This window comes from Xyrauchen texanus, chromosome 46, assembly GCF_025860055.1.
Source record: "Xyrauchen texanus isolate HMW12.3.18 chromosome 46, RBS_HiC_50CHRs, whole genome shotgun sequence".
Taxonomy (NCBI): domain Eukaryota; kingdom Metazoa; phylum Chordata; class Actinopteri; order Cypriniformes; family Catostomidae; genus Xyrauchen; species Xyrauchen texanus.
In genome coordinates, this window is record NC_068321.1 from 20,458,979 (window position 1) to 20,475,172 (window position 16,194).

Consider the following 16,194-nt stretch of genomic DNA (forward strand, 5'->3'; position numbering starts at 1 on the left):
TAATGTATTCCCTGTTTGTGAGGTGAATATATACAGGAGGATCTGGAAGATTGATGAATGGATTATTTTTGATGTGGTAAGTCACTTCTCACATTGTTTCTAAGGATTTCAAAATAATATTTTCAGCTACTAAAACTGGTTCTTGTTTAAGCAGGATCGCATTACCAGTAGTCCAATATATAGCAGAATAAATTCAATTCATTCCACAAATCCAAGTGTCAAGACGCAGGCCGAATGTGCATCATTACAGAAGTGAACTAGCAGTGATACTCTGCTCAGTTTAACTATTGTGAACTGTTTTACATATTCATTGCAGTCCAGTTAACCAGACAACCATCATAAATATAAAGCTTTAACTCCTCCCCCCACCCATCAGCAGCTATCAATCTGCCAAGCCCAATTCCTTCTCCCTGACGTGCATTATTGTTTTCCTCTCTCTCTCTCTCTCTCTCTCTCTCTCTCTCTCTCTCTCTCTCTCTGGTTTTATGGCACATGTGAGAGTGAGTGAGGAACAGAGGTAGGGATGGGTACTACCATTGTGAGTTGCTTGGGCGTGTTCATAGAGCTCCTCCTATGATGAACGGATTGGGAGGAGGGAGAGTGTGAGTGAGAGTCGGAGGGAGGAAGCACTTTCATCCTAATATTCCTTTTCAGCATCTCTGCTAGCTGTCTGGCTTGATCCCTCTCACTCATGTTTGAGCCCAGGCCGTCATTATCGGATACCCCCCCTGTTTTGGAATTTTACATTTTATTTAATTTTTTTAAAAGAGGGACTATATTTGGTGCACAGTCAGCATTCATTTATGGTAAGAAAGTTGATTGATTATCTGTGTGCCTGTGTTTCTTTTTTAACGTTGAAATTTATGGAGATATGGTGGTTTTTAATGCTTCTGATTTCACTTTAAAGTCCATTCTTGTGTTTGGAAGGTGGAGAATGGTGATCTGCAGAGAAAAAGTTGATTAAATATTCAAGAGACTCCATGTTGAAGCTTTCAGAGGCATGAGATCTAAGATTCAGTGCAAAGCAAAATCAGCCAAAAAGGTTTTTATATGACATAAACCCTGAGTAAAGACATTGAGCCAGTCAAATGATGCTTCTGCATATAGAACAAATTTATGAGTGTCTGGTTGCTGCTGAGTAGATTTTGGAAGCAGTTACATAATCAATAAAGATTATGAAAATAATTATCCTGTAAAGACGCAATAATCCGCTAAGATAAAGTGCACCAGTGTTGTCATTTGTGGAATGTGTAAGGACTAATTCGTCAAGCATGAGGAAAAGTTTTGCAGGAAAACTAGCTTCATTCATTTATGCTTTCACCCAATATTCTTAATGATTCCTTTGGTAAGTCATAATTGAAACGAAGAGAAATTTGTTGGCCTTCTCCTTTTGAAGTGAAAAGCATCATTAGTTTATGAAAATAAGATTGTGCAATGAGGCAAGCATGTTAACCGATGAGATGTTTCAATGTGTTATAGCTTCAGTGTACTCTAACCATATGTGTTTGAACATTTGCGGTCACAAATAGAGAGAGAGAGAGAGAGAGAGAGAGAGAGAGAGAGAGAGAGAGAGAGAGAAAGTATAATAATGTACAAAAGGGTGGAGAATCTTCTCCTCTTGCATTAGATAAAAACATGCATTATTTATATCTTCTAAATATCTCGGGGGCAACAGAAGCACCATTATAACCTTCCTCAGATGCAAAAACAGCCAGTTACTGTTCATTAAACACTAACGATGAGTTTGTTATCTAGTCAATATACCGTATGCGGCTGTAATATAGCCTACATATGACTAAGGATTTTGGGAAAGAGAGTTTGTTGGGATAGATATTTTTTAATATTCACTATCTAATGCTTCTTATTCATTTGAGCAACTTAACCACTCATCTAAGCTACTGATGTAAAGCAAACCTGGAATAAACCATCTCCAAACCACACTGGGTGCCAACCCACCCAGCTATCTTTGGATCATTAGCTGTGGCTTACAGACTGCTCCTCTGTGGATTCCTGGTGATCAAAGGCAAAAAAGCATGTTATAAGTAGAACTTATTAGAAGCATCTCGCAGAGAGGGATTGTGGTGAGGAAAACAAAGTCTTAAAGATTGCTTTGAGTTAGCAGAGGCAAAGTTAAAACAGCATTTTGGGGGGATTATTATAAAATGTAAACTGAGACTGAACACTATTATACAGGTTTGGAACAACATGAAAGTGAATTAAATTATGTCAGAATTGTAATTTTTCACAGATCTCATGTATGAGAAATTCATGTGACGTACAAGTATAAAGGACCGGCTCCATTACTGTTCTTCAAAACCACGACTTCAAAGTCGTATTACCAGTACTCACTCTCTCTCTCTCTCTCTCTCTCTTTTATGCTGTATGTATATATAGAAAGAGAGTACACCTACGTTTCTCTTGCCAATAAAGCTGGGCACGAATTGAATATGCCCATTTGTATCCTATTATTAAAAAAGTCCACTGGAATAAAACAGAAAATTTTGCCCAACTTTTAATTACAGGATGACCACTGATTTTATAGCATGTATGCATATACTGGTAACACTTTACAGTAAGGTTCCATTTGTTCCATAAGGTATTATAAACTAACAATGAACAATATATTTTTTACAGTATTTATTAAGCTTTGTCCGTTATTAAAGCTAGTTATAAAAAAAATACAATTGTTCATTGTTACTTCATGTTATTTCATAGTGCATTAACTAACGTCAACATATACTACTTTTAATTTAAAAAAATGTATTACTATGTTGAAATAAATATTGAAATTAACATTATAACCAAGATTAAATAAAGCTGAAAAATATATTTATTTGTTAGTTCATGTTAACTAATGTTGTCATCTAATATTTACAAATGAAACCTTATTGTAAAGTGTTACCCATATACACTGTACTTGAATCAAAAATGTATACCTGTAAAAATGTGTCTAATTAACTCTTTTAACATAATTAACATATTAATTTAAATTATTCAAATAAATGATGACTTGCCCATTTATTGCAAGATCTTTGAGAAAAAGTATAAATTAAATATACTCTATTAATAATTATACTTTAATGTTTGTTTTAATGTACCAAATACAATGATTAATCACAATTAATCACAATTGTTTAATCGATTCACAGTCTTATATATATATATATATATATATAAATGAACCTTGTTTAGGTACTTGTATTGTCAGCTATGTTCTTACTTCCATAACTAAGCTATTTGGATGAAATTAAATTTGGCGACTGATACACCATGTGCAAACTGAGTGGTAATGCAAGTTGATAAAAAAAAAGTGTAGAGCTCTATTTTTCAACTCCGTGCTGGAGGCTATGTAATGCCTATTTTGCAGTCCTTCAGTTGGCTTGTTTTATGTTTGTGAGAGAAGCTTTTATTCTGGACTGTGAATCGCAAGAGACAACGGAAAAAATGCAAGAGCACAGATTGTCCCTGAAAATCATACTTTAATGTGCTGCAGATAACAACACTCTCTTTCTCTATGTCTCGTACTTGCTTATGAACCACTTCCATAAAACACAAGCATTAGGATTAACCTCAGATGTTGTATCTATTTATCTATTGAAAGTAGACAGGTGTCAACTACCATTTCGAATCTCTAATATGCTCCTCATCCATTAAATTGGAAATTTACTGATATGGTTTTTTGTATAGTTATTCAGTTTTCTTTTAATGACTGATCCGAAACAGATTATTTTTATGTTTACATGTCGGATAACCAAAATACAGAACTGATTTTTTGTGAATGATTTACTTTTTATTTATATTTACTTGGGCTCAATAAAATATAATCAATAGACAACAACAATTAAAACAAATGGATTTAGATTTTTTTAATATAATTTTATTAAAGTAATAATAATAACATTATTATTTTTGCAAAGTTATATATATATATATATTTTATTTTTGTAGAGAAAGACATATACTGTACATACATATATATATATATATATGTGTGTGTGTGTGTACAGTATATGTATTTCTCCACATAAAATGCCCATTCCAATTCAAAAACGTATCAATGAAGACCTACTTTTGGGCTCAATAATGATGATAAATTGACAGCAACAAATATTATGAATTATGAATATTTTGTTATGAATAATATTAAATAAAATTAACAATAATTACATTATTATTTATGTAAAGTTGTTTTTCAATCGAAATAATTTCACATTTTATTTTTAACCTTTGATGTGGACTACGTCCAACAGTTATGCTTAAAACAAATATTGAAATACTAGTAATAAATGAGCATATTTATAAGTTAAACCAATTATCGGTCTGTCTCTACATAAAATCCTGAAAATGTATATACAAAACGTATAAATGAAGAGTGTTTCTTGAATAACAATTAGAATCAGAGCATAACTAAATATACAGTATTTAATATAGCATACTTATGCAAAATCAGATATGTCTAGAATGTAGCTGGATATTAAAGAGCCTGCATGTGAGTGGACTCTTTAATATTTTACAAGCTCCACTCACAGCAGGGTTCTCCCTAATTCATCTACGTGGCTGTTTTTCACTATAAGCCTCTTCGACTTGATCCCTTTGTTCTGGTTTTCAATTGAATAATTATGCATTTGGACAAAGAAGCTTAATGGCCATCGATGAACCCATGGCTTTTACCATAGAGCTATAAAAATTCATTTTGAAGAGGTTCTTTGTAAGACGGCCTCTGTGTTTTAGGTCAAGTACGTGTTGTGGTGCACTTTTCGTGCAATGTGTTGGTGTCGGGTTGTAACACTTGAGCAGAGAGGCAGACGAGGAGATGCGGATCCAAATGCAGTTAAGAATTTATTAAATAAACACAAAGGAACAACCCTCAATGTGGAAATAAAACAAAACTGAAAACTAAACACGATGAACACAAACAGGGAACACATACCAGGCTAACAACATACCTCCATTAACAAACAACGACTGACAGAGACTGAACAAACAGACAGGGTTTAAATACATAAATGTGGGACAAAGGGGCCAATGAACAAACAGGACTCAAACAAGATAACAAGGAGATTAACAGAAACCAAAGGCAAATTAACAAGGGCAGGTGAAAACAATGAACAGTGAACACGAGGGAAAACAAGACTGTGGAGCTACAAAAGGGACAAAAATGGTAAACAAAAGGGCAACAGTGGAACAAGACAGGGTATACATAGAGCCCCCCTCAAAGGATCGGCTTCCAGACGATCCTAAAAACCCAAGACAAAAGACAGAAAACCCACAGAGAACAAAATGATGGCACCGGGGGCAGACAGACAGACCGGGGGGGGCACAAGAACAAGGAGGCAGTCCAAGGGGCACAGAGGGCAGGCAGGAAGTCCAAGGGGGCACAAAGGGCAGGCAGGAAGTCCAAGGGGGGCCACGAGGGGAAATAAGACAGTCCACGGGGCACAAAGGGAGATGAGACAGTCCACGGGGGCACAAGGGGCAATTAGGCAGTCCACGGGGGCACAAAGGGACAGGTTTAGGAGGTCGGGGTGGTATTGACCGGGCAGGGACAGGTTTAGATGGCCCGGGGGCTGGCCATAAGGCAAGGGCCGGTTCAGGGGGCCTGGGAGGGGACCGTGGGCCAAGGGCCGGTTCAGGGGACCTGGGAGGGGGTCACAGGACAGAGGCCGGTTTTGGTGGCCTAGGAGATGGCCGTGGGGCAAGGGCCGGTTCAGGGGGCCTGGGAGGAGGAGTGGCCACCGGGGAGGCCGGCGGAGCCAAGGAGGACCTCTGAGGCGGAGGCGAAGCCGAGGGAGGTGATGGCTTAGAAGGCTCAGAAGGTGGAGCTGAGGGAGGCTCAGGAGGCGGATCCGAGGTAGGCGGCGCCGTAGGAGGCTTTAGGAGCGGAGACCTGGAAGGTTCTGGGGTCTCGAGAGGCAGAGCCGCGGGAGGCTCGGGAGGCAGAGCCGCGGGAGGCTCGGAAGGCGGAGCTCTGGAAGACTCGGGAGGAGGAGCCCTGGAAGGCTCGGGAGGCGCTGGCTCTAGGACGGTCACGGCCACTGGCGCTGGCTCTTGGACAGTCACGGCCACTGGCGCTGGCTCTTGGACCTCTGAGGCGACAGGCACTGGCTGGGTTACCGTGGTATGCACCAGTTTGGGGTCGCTGGGCGCTGAGAGCAGAGCCAAGAGGGGTTTAGGGCACGGGGCTGCGGCAGGCGGAGGCTGGAGAGCAGAGACCTTTCCCCTTCTCCTCTTCCTCCGGGCTGATGCGACTGGCGAAGCTGGGACACTGTTCCTGGTCAGCGTAGGCTCTGGCTCGCAGACCGGGGCAGGCGTGGGCCGGGAGGCGGAAACCCGTCTTCTTTTCCTCCTCTGGGCGGACGAAGTTGACCGTGCTGGCTCATGGACGACGACAGGCGTGGGGGCGAGCTCGCTGACCGGTGGGGCAGGTGGAAGAGGACGAGCCAAGGACGACTGGAGGGTCACCGCCGTGGGAGTAGAGGCAGGATCCTCAACCACACCCACAGTAAGCAGCGAGCCGCATACCAGAAGTGTCTCCTCCATGAACTCGCCGAGCGTCCAGCCACGCGTCGTCGTGGGCAACCGCTCTTGGAGCGAACCGGTCAGGCTAGCCTGGAAAAACACCACCAGGGAGGAGTCAGGAAAGTCGGTGGCGCCCGCCAGGTACAGGAAGTCCCTAATGTGATCCTCCACCGGGCGGCTTCCTTGCTTCAGGTCCAGGAGGCGGCAGCTTGCCCGGAGAACCGCTGGATCCATTGTTGGGTCAGTCGTTCTGTAACGCTTGAGCAGAGAGGCAGACGAGGAGATGCGGATCCAAATGCAGTTAAGAATTTATTAAATAAACAAACAAGTAAACACAAAGGAACAACCCTCAATGGGGAAATAAAACATAAAACTGAAAACTAAACACGATGACCACAGGCAGGGAACACATGGCAGGGAACACATGGCAGGGAACACATGGCAGGGAACACATGGCAGGGAACACATGGCAGGGAACACATGGCAGGGAACACATGGCAGGGAACACATGGCAGGGAACACATGGCAGGGAACACATGGCAGGGAACACATGGCAGGCTAACAACATACCTCCATTAACAAACAACGACTGACAGAGACTGAACAAACAGACAGGGTTTAAATACATAAATGTGGGACAAAGGGGCCAATGAACAAACAGGACTCAAACAAGATAACAAGGAGATTAACAAAAACCAAAGGCAAATTAACAAGGGCAGGTGAAAACAATGAACAGTGAACACGAGGGAAAACAAGACTGTGGAGCTACAAAAGGGACAAAAGTGAAAACTAAGGAGTACAAAAGTGACAAAAATGGTAAACAAAAGGGCAACAGTGCAACAAGACAGGGTATACATAACACTGGTCTTCTTTCCAATGTTAAAATATTTAAAACACCCCAGTTTACACCTAACCTATATCCCATTTTTAATGTACAGAGACAACTATAAGTAAGCCATCTGTAGGTTGATTTTCATGAAAAGTGTAAACAATGTAGCACCATCACATTGATCTGTATGTCTTAGTATCCCAACTAGTCTGACATAACAATATTGGCTCAACCAATGGCGTAATACCTGTTCCGTCTAATGGCAGATGGGCAATGTGTTTCAGAAACGGTCATTATTTTTGCAATTGCATTTGGTCCTACTATTAGCATGGAAATGACACTCTTCACCTGCCCATATAGTTACAATCACAAAGCTAATTCTAGGGTTCCAAGTGGAGCTGTTTCAGAGACTATTGATTGCTCCTCTACATGATAATTTCATAGACGTATTAGAGATAAATATAAGATGTCATTATAAATATAGACTCACTCTTGTTCAACTACCATTTAAAGATAACTTGGTGTCAGGGCTCCAGAGAGTTTGTCGGTTTGTTTTGTATGTTTTGTCATTTTCTCTCCCTCATGTCTCGCAGGCGCGGCCTGCATGCTTGATCTGTATTTCCATGGGAACACTGATTGTTGATCATGCTACTGATTAGCATGCCAAGCAACACCTGTTCTCCCCTAATTTACTCCCTTCTTAAGCCTGTCGTGTTCTCAGTATCTTTGCTAGATTGTTGTTTGATGTTGAGTACCTCACTCTCTTTGTCTTGTTGGTCCTGTGTCGTGTATCTCTTGGTTGCCCACGTGTTGGGAGTGTGGATGCCTTCTAGTATTGCTCCGTGTCAGCTTGTCTTCCACGGAGGATACCTCGTCTCTGCCTGTGTGTCGGGAGTTAAGTTCGCTCTTTTGTGCTTAGCATCTCACTAAGCTTCAACGGAGGATTCTACGTATCTGATTCTGACTTCCACAATGCACACACTCATCTTACGAACATACTCTTCACAGACTGCCCCTTGCGTGACTACCACACGCACGCCATTGGAGATCGCTTCCTGCAACTGCAGCCGGTGTCGGGATTTTCTACATTCCTCAACCCAGTGACTGCTCATTATTACTGTTAATAAATGCTTTGAACTGTTCCTCTGCTCTTGGGTCTGTTTGTCTCACTATCGTTCGTTATACTTAAGCCTTGCAAGTGTATGATTTTTGTTAATGGGTGCCACTAAGAGCGACCTCTGGTGGCCTTTAGTGCAGATGAGCAATGTATAATGCCTATGATGTAGAGTAGACAGTGGGTGACCAGCACCGCTTATCTGGACCAAATCTCTTCATCTTTGCTTTGGGAGAAAGGGAAATTAATCCAGTCTCACTCCATGGTGCTGATCGGCAAGGTGGGGGTAAAAATTTAATATTTATTTTTTTCATGCAAGTTTATATATGCTTTACATATGGGTTTTCAAACGATTCAGTAACGATAAAAGATAGATTGCAAGTTAGTCAGAGTACAAATGATCACGTCATCCTATAGAAGCAAAGAAAAGTCGCGATCGCCAAAACTTATAACATCAGCAACGGTTTACCGCTTATGCACTTTCCATTGCCATCAGTTTTAGGTGGTATGTTGACAAAGCATGTCATGTCCTATCATTATTTATTAAATATCACAAATATATCACAGAAAAAACATCTTTTAGACAATATATATTTATCTAACTCTGCTATTGGTGCCACATGACAATTTTCACTGCGCAAGACAAACTTTGACAGATATTTTCTACCTTAACATTTATGTTTCCTTTCAATCTTTTAACAGACATTTTTAATTTCTTTGAAAAAGCCAATATTCGTTTAAAAGTGTTGGATCTTTAAAAGTAATTGTAATTTGCACACTGGTCTCGTCAGCTGTGGAGCTCTTGATGACTCCTCACACAGCATGTTTTATGTGTTTGCTGCTGAATTGCAGGGCATGAGAATGAATCAATAACTTTAAATTTGTGATAGTGATGGGTGCGCAGTGTGCCTCCGAGCTTAGAAACAGACGTGGGTGAGACAGAGGTCTCCACTTCAGCTTAATAGACCTCTCAGATTTTATTTATCCTCCCGATCAGTCTGTTACTGAATGTGTGGCTAGTACAAGATTTTAAATGGTATATTGTAGATGTAGACATTTAAAAAATGCACAAGCTGGAAGTTAAAAATGTAACTAATGATGTCCACTAAAGTGGATATATCTTTAAAAGCCATTTAACTATTTAGAGATTGAGGTTAGATCCAAACCTCTATGGGTGATTACCTTTGACCCCTGTGCAAAACTCTATATGACTATCCTCTTTATCTGTCATTAGGTTTTAAATTTATGATAACATATATTTAAAATAGCTGACAAATGTGGCTATGTGCCATGTTCCTCTGCAATATTTACCTTATATCTTCTGTTGCAGTAGAGAGATGTGTAAGGTGCTGTTCACACCGAATGCATCTTTGCATCCATCTGCACTCATTTTTAATTGTTTAATTGTACAATGTAATAAATAAACAAAATCAATGTTTTTTTTAGTGCCTTGTCATGAGCAACATGATTTTTAGATGTCTTGTCAAGTAAAAAAAACATCTGAGACATCTGCATTCCATTCATTGTGCTGCGTCTAGCTTTTTTTAGTGCAATGTGATTTTGGTCTGAATAAAGAAATCCTTTAATTTATTTTTAAATATGTAGAAACTATATTACTTGCATTGTCTTCTTATAAAAGCAACCTGGGAAATTTTAAGACAAAATACTGGAACAGTTTACAGGAATGGAATTTTCTGTGCTCAATACAAGTGAAACTCTATCTACAGCATTTGTGGCACAATCATCCCTTGTTTTTGTCAGGGTTACATTAAGTCACTTATAATGTAAGTAAATGGGGATAGTCCATAAACAAAAATAAACACTTTTTTTTTACAGTATAGCCACAAGATGTAAACATTACATCTGTTAATATAATTTTTCTGTAATAAAATCACTTACTAACATTATGTCTGTAATCTAGTTAATGCAGCAACGTAGATAAATCTCTTATTTTATCACACTAAAATCGCATTGCCACATAATGTTGCACCTTGTAGAGATACTTTTTTAAACAGTATGTACTTTAACGTTTATGGATTAGCCCTATTTACATCCACTGAAATTGCCTACTGTAACCATGATTTTTGCACTTTATTAAACAAACGAGGGACAAATCTAAAACAAATTTGTCAGTCAATCAAATGCTGTCTATGGATATTAACTTGTATTGAACGATCCTTTAAATATGAAAAAAAAATGGATTTAAATTGCTTCCATTCTTGAACCAAGATTCACAATGAGGACAATATCCGACTTATCATTGATTGTTCAAAATCCTTTTACTGCACTGACAGTTTAATGCCATTGGGAGATAATCACTCAAAGGCATAAATGGAGTTCCGCTAAATGTGCTGAAGTGCATCGGAAGTGATTGCATCACATGTCCAAAAGCCACAATACTGGATACATATACATATTTGCTACACTGCACACCTGAGTAGCAAATATGGCTACACAGCTGGATATGGATGGGCATTTTGGTGTTTTTGTCTACTTGAGTACTCGAAATGATTACTCATATTGATTGGACATATCTACAGGTGAAACTCGAAAAATTAGAATATCGTGCAAAAGTTCATTAATTTCAGTAATTCAACTTAAAAGGTGAAACTAATATATTATATAGACTCATTACAAGCAAAGTAAGATATTTCAAGCCTTTATTTGATATAATTTTGATGATTATGGCTTACAGCTTATGAAAACCCCAAATTCAGAATCTCAGAAAATTAGAATATTGTGAAAAGGTTCAGTATTGTAGGCTCAAAGTGTCACACTCTAATCAGCTAAACACCTGCAAAGGGTTCCTGAGCCTTTAAATGGTCTCTCAGTCTGGTTCAGTTGAATTCACAATCATGGGGAAGACTGCTGACCTGACAGTTGTGCAGAAAGCCATCATTGACACCCTCCACAAGGAGGGAAAGCCTCAAAAGGTAATTGCAAAAGAAGTTGGATGTTCTCAAAGTGCTGTATCAAAGCACATTAATAGAAAGTTAAGTGGAAGGGAAAAGTGTGGAAGAAAAAGGTGCACAAGCAGCAGGGATGACCGTAGCCTGGAGAGGATTGTCAGGAAAAGGCCATTCAAATGTGTGGGGAGCTTCACAAGGAGTGGACTGAGGCTGGACTTACTGCATCAAGAGCCACCACACACAGACGGGTCCTGGACATGGGCTTCAAATGTCAAACGTCTTACCTGGGCTAAAGAAAAAAGAACTGGTCTGTTGCTCAGTGATCCAAAGTCCTCTTTTCTGATGAGAGCAAATTTTGCATCTCATTTGGAAACCAAGGTCCCAGAGTCTGGAGGAAGAATGGAGAGGCACACAATCCAAGATGCTTGAAGTCCAGTGTGAAGTTTCCACAGTCTGTGTTGGTTTGGGGAGCCATGTCATCGGCTGGTGTTGGTCCACTGTGCTTTATTAAGTCCAGAGTCAACGCAGCCGTCTACCGGGACATTTTAGAGCACTTCATGCTTCCTTCAGCAGACAAGCTTTATGGAGATGCTGACTTCATTTTCCAGCAGGACTTGGCACCTGCCCACACTGCCAAAAGTACCAAAACCTGGTTCAATGACCATGGTATTACTGTGCTTGATTGGCCAGCAAACTCGCCTGACTTGAACCCCATAGAGAATCTATGGGGCATTGCCAAGAGAAAGATGAGAGACATGAGACCAAACAATGCAGAAGAGCTGAAGGCCGCTATTGAAGCATCTTGGTCTTCCATAACACCTCAGCAGTGCCACAGGCTGATAGCATCCATGCCACGCCGCATTGAGGCAGTAATTAATGCAACAGGGGCCCAAACCAAGTACTGAGTACATATGCATGATTATACTTTTCAGAGGGCCGACATTTCTGTATTTAAAATCTTTTTTTTATTGATTTCATGTAATATTCTAATTTTCTGAGATTCTAAATTTGGGGTTTTCATAAGCTGTAAGCCATAATCATCAAAATTATATCAAATAAAGGCTTGAAATATCTTACTTTGCTTGTAATGAGTCTATATAATATATTAGTTTCACCTTTTAAGTTGAATTACTGAAATTAATGAACTTTTGCACGATATTCTAATTTTTCGAGTTTCACCTGTATGTACATACAATCACTGAGCACTTTATTAGGAACACATGTACACCTACATATTCGTGCGATTGCATAAAATCATTCAAATACGGGTCAGGAGCTTCAGTTTATGTTCACATCAACCATCAGAATGGGGGAAAACTGTGATCTCAGTGATTTTGACCATGGCATGCTGATAACTGATGAAACTGCTGATCTCCTGGGATTGTCACGCACAACAGTCTCTAGAGTTTACTCAGAATGGTGCCAAAAACAAAAAAACATCCATTGAGTGGCAGTTCTGTGGATGGAAAGGCCTTGTTGATGAGAGTGCAAATAGCAATAGATGCTATTAAGTATTTAATATGTTAGTATCTCCAATAAATACTAGCATACAGCTGCATCACTGCAGCATGTTTATTATGTTTATTAAGAGGCCCACAGACACCCTATACCGACCCTATACCTAAATCTAACACTAACCATCTCTTAAGAAAATGAACCAACATTTTACTACAGCAACCATAGTATCACCATGGTTTTTATGGAAAAATCATAGTTAAACCCATTAAACTTGGTTACTATATTAATAGCATATTACTGTAGTAACACCATGTTTAATTGCATTAAAACTATAGCTTCTGCTAAAAAACATGGTTACTACAATAAAACAAAGGTTAATTTTACCCGGATCAAACCTTTCTCTCAACTCCCTGACCTTGACCGTGATCAAATTACAGCTAGGGAATCAACCTTTATATTCATTTTTATTTATTATTATAAGTAGGATTAAAGGAAATATTACGATTGGAAACAGGGTTGGAAAAACTGGGTCTAAAAGCATATCCACACCTTCAATACACACCACATCACACCAATGCAGCGACCCTAGTAGGCACAGTTTGTCTTTAATTTTTGTGTTTCCACCTGACTATTGGGATGCAAATCTCTGCAATGTGTGCTAGGTGCTATTTACACCTAGTGCGGTAGACACAATATCCCTGGGGAATGTTCAAATAATTAAAGCATGACAACAGAAAACATATTCAAGCAGATAGTGAGTAAACAACTTTACTAAAAGAAACATAACTTATGCAATGCAAATATCCATCCTCAAATGCTGCTGATGCTACGAAGCTGCAGCCAGATACTACTGTCTTAATTTGGTTCACAAGATGTCGGACATGACCTGTGATTTTATTGCAATTAATTAACAGATAATGTACTTTGGATTGAAGTCCTAAAAAAAACATAAATGCATACATCTTAAGCATAAACAGCATTTTGACAGTTTTATGAATATTACTTAGGGTGCTGTGTAATATTCATTAATTAGCTGTAAGTCGCTGTCTTGAGGGAGCTCCTTTGTTTTGCATGCACATGTATATTTGTATGCGCCAGCATATTGTACTACAGCACATGATTAAAGGGAGAGAAACTGAACAGGAGGGCAGGAAAATAGGTGCATATGTGAACTCAGAAAAAAACGATTATGCAACACCCAGCTGGGCGATTTATCAAGGGATAGTTGAAGAGAGGAGTGCTGGGATGGGTTGGGCAGTGAGATACATCAACACACACTGCGTTACACAGTCTATGCCACTCTTAACCAGGATGTGAGCCCCTCTCTGAAGCCTGTAATGGATATTATTGATAAATTATATTCAATTTAAAGCATCTAAGGTCACTAGGGCCTATGTTTATAATGCCTATGGACAGCTATTTTCTATTGATACAAGTATAGCTCCTATGTACCTACACGGTGAAAGACTGAAAACTCACTAACAGTTCAGATCAGATAACATATTTCAAATCAGCAATAAAATATGATAACTATCATATGATATATTGTACTTCTTTAGTTCAAATGACACAAAAACACTATTTCCAGGCTGACCAGCAAATGTGCATCAGCGTTCTCGAGTAATCTGACAATCTGGCTCTGAAAGTCTATCAAAAAAAGCTGATTAGCAATTTTAATTTACCCTCCTTTCACCCGGGCATGTTTGCTGTGCGCAAGCCAAAATACAATGACCACGCATGTGTAAGCGGGGTCGCACGAAGTTCAATGTATAAGAATGACCCATATCATCCTATATGGTCTGAAACAGAATGCAACGGTGTGGTTCTGGAAGTAAAAATCCTATTAATTTCTTCTGTTGAAAGAATGAATTTGTGGTGAATAAATCCACTATCCATTACCCAACAGAAAAATATTCACCAATCAGAGAATCGCAGCAAACAAACCACGAAAAAAGAGGCCAACATGGTTTTTTTTAAATCACTTGCACATGAGTGGCAAACTTATTGTTATGTTTCCATGTTTTTTTGTTAATCACTCAGAGAACAGTTAAATTGTATCTACTCTAGAATATCTAGAAATTGAGCCGTTGGATTAACCACGCCCCCCTTTCTCAAATACGCCACACTTAAAGATACCAAATGAGCTGTATTCAGACTGTCATAAGCAGAAATGGTTGTCAAAAACAACAACAGCAAAATAGCATCCTCAACTGACAAACTGTTATGAACATAATGGCATAAAAATGGTTTTATGCCTCAATAATCCGCTGCAACTACAATACTATGACAATGCGCAAAATTATTGACAGGCAGAACGCATCATTGTCCACAGACTGCGCACACATTTTTGTTTTTTGTCTAGAGCTTCTAGAGCCGTCACAGAGACCTGTGAGATATCTCAGGACACTTATTTCATTAATATATTTCAGGGAGTAGTAAACATTTTTCCATACCTTTACATGAAAAAAATCGCTTACAGGACCATGAGATAAAAATAAATCCTATTTCTTTTGTTATACACATTCCTGGTGTTATTGTGCATGATTTCTTAGTGCATGGGATTCCAAAGATAAACATATTTGTAACTGCATCCCTCCAACCACCTGGCTCCATTTCGGGAATGCAAGCCCACTTTTCAAAATCCAGTCAATTACTTATGGATTAAATCAAATCAAATGGGCTGCTGATGCCATTTCATAATGCCTTTAAAAGAGATGTGAATGACAGCAACCAAAAATTCAATAGTCTGTATGATCATCATTGTTAGATTTTAATTTATTCATGTCTGTGATATAATGCTTGAAAACCAAAAGGAAGCTGACTGATAGCCATATTAATTGACAGTGATTAGCTGTTTATTTTTATTTTTTACTGACTCCCACCATTTGCTTTATTCAAAGCTCATTGTCTGTTATGCAGCTCATAAAACCAGTCGGTTAAATTAACCAAAACAAACCAAACAGATCTACTCTAAAATAAGCAATGCAAACAAAACCCAATGAAAGCCTCTCCACACCAGCATTGATCAGTGATGAGGCATTAGCTTCTATCTGTCTATGGCAATAATAAAACACAATGAGACAACAGGAGTGACATGGGATGGATGAATACATTTGTTATGTTGTCGATACACTCCGTGCAGAGAGAAAGAGTAATCTAAACCATTTGGGCTGGTGGACAGAATGAAATTTCCGCAGTATTAAGCAGGATTAAATTGCAGCTCTCATCTGTCATAACGACAACTGATCTCAGACGCTGATTCTCTCTCTTGTTTCCCCCACACACTCTGAAATCTCTGTCATTCGATTCTTCCGCCTCTATCCTCTCTCATAATGACCAGGATATGCCCTGGGGCGAAACTGAAA

General features: G+C 39.2%; 1 protein-coding gene across 2 annotated transcripts in view; it reads left to right on the forward strand.

Annotated features, from left to right (window-relative positions):
- The window catches only part of sv2bb (synaptic vesicle glycoprotein 2Bb), a 50,877-nt gene that overhangs the window by 10,742 nt on the left and 23,941 nt on the right, over positions 1 to 16,194 (forward strand). The window contains exon 1 of one of the 2 annotated variants that reach the window (XM_052119728.1): positions 589 to 806. The exons of the other annotated variant lie outside the window; for it this stretch is intronic. The gene's annotated coding sequence lies outside the window, so the exon portion shown is untranslated. Of the gene's footprint in view, positions 1 to 588; positions 807 to 16,194 lie in introns of those variants that run through there. 2 annotated transcript variants of the gene reach the window in all.